The sequence below is a fragment of the Panthera onca genome, chromosome X (genome assembly GCF_046562875.1).
Source record: "Panthera onca isolate mPanOnc1 chromosome X, mPanOnc1 haplotype 2, whole genome shotgun sequence".
Lineage (NCBI taxonomy): Eukaryota > Metazoa > Chordata > Mammalia > Carnivora > Felidae > Panthera > Panthera onca.
The window spans coordinates 47,948,868-47,954,867 of NC_138357.1; positions in this window are offsets into that span (position 1 = coordinate 47,948,868).

Here is a 6,000-nt window from a genome sequence, read left to right on the forward strand (position 1 = left end):
TCATTCAGTCTTTTTATTTATTTATTTATTTATTTATTTATTTATTTATTTATTTGTTTATTTAGAGAAAGAGAGAGAGAGAGAGAGAGAGAGAGAGAGAGAGAGAATTCCAAGCAGGCTCTGTTCTGTCAGTGCAGAGCCTGACGCATTGCTCAATCCCACAAACCATGGGATCATGCCACGAACTGTGAACTGTGGGATCATGACCTGAGTTGAGATCAAGAGTTGGAGGCTTCACCGACTGAGACACCCAGGTGCCCCAACTCATTCAGTCTTTACAGCAACACTATAAGCTAGGTATAAGCTCCCCACCCCACACACACCCTTTTGATGAGGCAGTGTTCATTAATAATCTAGAGTCAGGTCCAGAAGGTCCAGGGTTTAAATGCCACCTCTGCAACTAACTAACTTTGTGAACTTGGATAAATCTCCCAACTTCCCCAAGCCTCCCATTTCCATATTTATAAAATGTCTGTGAAAATTCTGCCTCAAAGGTTTGTTATGAGAATTTGATATAAGTAAATTGCCTAACACAGTGTCTAACATATAATGATGTAGCTCCTTTTTTGCTTCTTTTGCTTTCCTAATCTACTCCACAGTTAGTTTAGGTTATAAGCATTTCAAAGGTAGGAACAACTTCTATATATTCCCCATAGTACCTAGAACAACACCTTTTGTGCACGAGATCCTAATAAATCTTCCTTGCAAAAAAAAAACAAACTGATGAATTTAAATGCACATATCCCTGGGAGTGGTAACACTTTAAATTTAGCAATCATTTACATCTTATTGTGGAAGAATTTCAATCTTTCGTGATTATGATTTGACCTATAAATTAGTGAGTGACTACAATGTGCACACAAGTGAATTAGGCACTATAGGAATATGCAGATAAATGAGGCATAGACCCTGTTCCCAAGGGGTTTGTTCTATAGTAGAGAGTAGGATTTGTTGGAGAGGAGCAAAATGAGCACGTAGGGAAGCCCATTCACATAGTTAAGCAACTTATCAAATATATATATATGTATATATACCATTTTCCTTTCAAGTTACATGATAATGGGAATGATAATATTCATTATAAAATGTGTAAAATACTGAATAATAGAAATACTAATAATAAATATAAGGAAAAAATAACTTGTGATCCCAACGTGCAGAGATGAACATTGTTATTCTGATTGGTCAATATTCTAATTGACCTTTTTCCTAAATGCCTCTCTATGTACAAAATATATATAAATTAAGTTTTCAAAATTTGATCCTACTAAAGAATCAGTTTTATACCCTGTTTTTTTCACTCATTAGCATTTTTCCGTATCATTAAACTATCTTCAAAAACAGAATCTTTTCAAAATGATTGTATAATACTTCAGCATCATTTGAATGTATTATACTTCATTTAACTATTCACATGCTAGATATTATTGGTTTAATGGTGTTTGCTTCTGTAAATAAAGATGTGATGCACATCTTTGTATGCCAATCTTTGTCTAAATTCCTGAATTTTTCCTTAGGATAAATTTCTAGAAGTTGGATGGGTCAAAATTATGAACTTTTCATATACGTATATTCCTTTTTTTTAAGTTTTTTTTTTTTTTTTTGAGAGAGATTGAGAGCATGAGCAGGGGAGAGGCAGAGAGAGAAAGGGAGAGAGAGAATCCCACACAGGCTCTGCGCAGAGCCCCACGTGGGTGGCTCCATCTCACAAACCGTGAGATCATGACCCAAGCCGATCAAGAGTCAGATGCTCAACAGACTGAGCCACCCAGTCACCCCTATACATATTCATTTTTATATGTACATATTTAATAATAGCTAACATTTACTTATCATCTAGAGGATACCAGACACTATTCTAACTGATTTGCATGTATTGTGAGATTAGTACTATTAATTCCCTCCATTTTATGAATGAGAAAACAGAGCAAGGAGTGAAGCAATGACCCAGGTCCATAGCAGGGCTGCCACCTATTGGGGTATTCAACTTAAACCTGTGTTGTTCCTCCATTTGCTGTTGCTGCTCCTTTAAATCATTTGAAGAGATGAATGCTTAAAAGACTCTTGATACATATTACTTATGTGCTTTCCAAAAAGCAAATTTACCTTCCCATCAGCAGTATATAATATGTATGCATCACCACATCAGATCTGCATTGAGAATTTCAGTGTTTTTTATCTTCATCAATTTCATTCATAAAAATGTTTTGTGTATTATCAGTGTGTTAGGACATTTTTTCATATATTTGTTGGTCATATGTATATCTTCTGTTTATGTCTTTTCCATTTTTATTTTGAGTATTGGTGTTTTTTATTGACTCTAAGAACTTTTCACATCATACTAACATCAATTATGTTTTAAATATTTTCCCTAGTTTGTGTTTGCCAATAAATCTGATGGAGTCAAATCTAGCAATACTTTTACGACTTTTTCATTGCTTTTACACTTAGAAAATTCTTCCCAATCTAGCGGCCACTGAGTGGTTCAGTTGGTTGTGCATCCAACTCTTGATTTTAACTCAGGTCACGATGCCAGGATCATGGGATTGAGCCTCATGTGGAGCCCTGCATCAAGCGCACTAAGTGTGGATTCTGCTTGGGATTCTCTCTCTCTCTCTCTCTCTCTCTCTCTCTCCCTCTCTCTGCCCCTCTGTCCCTCTTTCCTGCCACTAATTCATGCTCTTTCTCTCTCAAATTAAAAAAAAAAATTCTTCCCAATCTCAAAATTTAACATTTGCTTATACTTTTTTTTTTAATTTTTAAGTTGATTTATTTACTTAGAGACAGACTGAGACAGAGTGAGTGAGAAAGCAGAGAGAGAGAGGAAGAAGAGAGAATCCCAAGCAGACTGCACAGTCAGCACACAGCCCCATGTGGGGCTCAAACTCATGAAACCTGAGATCATGACCTGAGTCAAAACCTAGAGTTGGATGCTTAACCGACTGAGCCACCCAGGCACCCCCAACATTTGTTTATACTTTTTAAAGCTGTTTTAGGCTTTCATTTTTTTTACATTTAATATTGTTGATGAATTCTGTCTTCACTGGTTTGTGATGCTTCCTTTATTGTATATTGGGTTCTTATCTTTTTATTAGGTCAGTCTCAAGGCTTATGTTCCTTTGATTTGTTTGTTGATTCCTGTGACAATACTATGTTTTAAATATTATAACTTATGTGTACATTTTAATATCTTATAAGCCAAGTGTCCCATCATTATTATTCTTTTTTGAAAATTTCTTTGTTAGTATCCTTATTCATTCTTTTAGGTGAATTTAGAATCACTTTATCAAGGTAAAATAACTTTGAATCTTGACTGGATTGAATTAAACATATAATTAATTTTTAAAAGCTGTCATCTTACAAAATTTAGCTTTCCCATCCAGAAATATGGCATCAATTTCCATGTATTCAAATCCTACTTGCTAAAAGATATACAAATATCCTTGTTTTCTTTGTGTAAAGCATATGCATTTCTTAAAAAATTATTTCCAAGGATTCTATGCTATTTTTTGTTGTCATCACAAATGGATTTTTTTTCTCCATTATATCTCCTAACTGGTTGTTGCTGGCTTACAGGAAAACTATTGATTGCTATTCAGCCACTTCTTTAAACTCTTTTCTGAACTCTCTCTTTTCTGAGTTAAATCTGAGTGTTTCAATGGATTCCCTTGGGTGTCTTCTGGCTAGACAAACGAATCAGCTACAAATAATGATGACCTTTGTTTCCTTTCCAATAGTTATACTTCATTTCTTTTTCCCATCTTACTGTGTTAGCTACAGGCCAGCTAACATTTGCTTGGCCTGGGGCAAGAGTACAAATGGAGGCCCACTTACCACATGTCAGGAAACCATGAATTGGAACACAAATAGAAGGAAGAAAGCCAATGCTTGTTGCTACTGGGACACAATCATTGTTATGGAAGAATCTATTGTTATTGAGAGACGAAGGACTTGACATGTTGATTTGTCTTTTCTCTTACTAAGCACTTCTGCTGCTCAAATTCTCCCTGAACACCAAAGCATTTGTCTGATAGCAGCAGCAGAAGTCACAAACCTTTGTGGCATTCAGATGCATTTGCCTTTTGTTTCAAGTACACATGGCAAGCAATATGAAGTATTCCCCTGACATTTGAATGATGTTAATTATGAGACCAGGGGTTTAGGGTTGTGTGTTGTGCCAACACTGAGCACTGGATCCTGAATGTCACAAGTGCCCATGTCTTTGTTAATAAATGTTATTTTTGTGTATTTGTAATACGAGGGATCCTCTAAACTATGCCCGGTCTGATGATGGTGCTGGCTACTCAGAACACTTCTAAGCACTTTTAAAGACTAGTTTTGTCTTCAATCCTAGTTAGAACACTTCCAGTTAATAGAGAGCTATCATTTACTGAGGGCTTGCCATGTGTCAAATGCCATTATAAGTGCTCTACATACATTATCTTATTCATTCGTTACAACAACACCCCAAAATAGGAACTCTTGTTATTAAGCTTTGCTTGGCTAGGTAACTTCCTCAAAGTCACATGTTTGTATGCTGCTGAGCTGGGATTTGAAACCCAGGTATTTCTGAAAAAGGCTCATTTTATCAACTGCCACATTATGCAAACTTGTATTTAGTCATTTATCATAACATTAGCTATTGGTTTGAGATGATTCTTTGTCTTTAGTTGGCTCTGGAGGCAAAATAGAATACTGGATTTTAAAATTTTTTTTAAGTTTATTTTGAGAGACAGAGACAGAGCAGGAGGGGGCAGGGTCTGAGAGAGGAGACACAGAATCCAAAGCAGGCCCCAGGATCTGAGCTGTCAGCACAGAGCCGGATGAGGGGCTCAACTCATGAACTGTGAGATCATGACCTGAGTTGAAGTCAGACGCTTAACTGACTGAGACACCCAGGTGCCCCATGAATATTGGATATTTAAACTTGAACTTGAAACTGAACTGAGATCCAATAGCTGGTTCTTAGAAAGAGGTGGCTCTCCTTGTTGTCTCTTAGGGGATGAGAAATTCTATTCTTTATTCATACTGTTCCTTACATCCTACCATTTGCATATTTGTAGGTTTTCCTTCCAACTGCAGAGGTCTCTGGGTGGTGACTACACTGGGGTCACAAACTCACATGCCTACAGAGGGTGAAGAGTTAATGTAAATGTGTAAATTCCATGAGACATTAGACAACAAAGTTTTTTTGTATTGTGACCCCTTCATGCTCTTGAAAATTCTGAGGTAACTGGTAATGAGACCACCAGTTATGTACAATACAGATCATCCTGCATTCTTTTGGTGATTTTCAAAATGTGACCTGAGAACCCGAAGTGGTCTGTTATTTCCTCGAGGTACTTTGTGGGTTTGTCTCTTAGAGACTCCATCTCAGGTTATGATCTCATGGTTCGTGAGTTCAAGCCCCACATTGGGCTCTCTGCTGTCAGCACAGAGCCTGCTTCAGATCCTCTGTTTCCGCCCCCCCCCCCCCACACCTCCCCCGATCGCTCTCTTTCTCTCAAAAATAAACATTTTTTTAAAAAAGCTTTCCAAGTGATTCTAATGTGCAACCATACTAATGAATATTTCACTCTGCTTTGTTGCCTCAAAACTCAGTGACCTCAGCTGTATCTCGGGGAAACACAAGGCACATGGTGGAAAAAGAGTGAAAAGTGAAAAGAGAAACAAGGTTATGGTGGGGTGAGTGTCTCTGTCTACTGTAGGCAACATATGTTCTTTATAAGGTAGGTGTGAACAACAAATTCTGAGAACAGCTTACATGGTAATGACTCTTTCCTCAGCTTCACAAGTAGTGCTAATCGAGACTCTCTACAACATCAGACTGAATGTGTCAGTTATATCAAAATACCAACTGACAGGTAGCTGTACTTGGCAAATACTGCTCTTCAATTTTAACTCTTTGAGTTACTTCCAAAAGAGAATCAAGATCATACTCTATACATATCAGGTTTTTTTTTTTTTTTTGTAGCTGTCAGGACCAAGTTAGAAACTGAG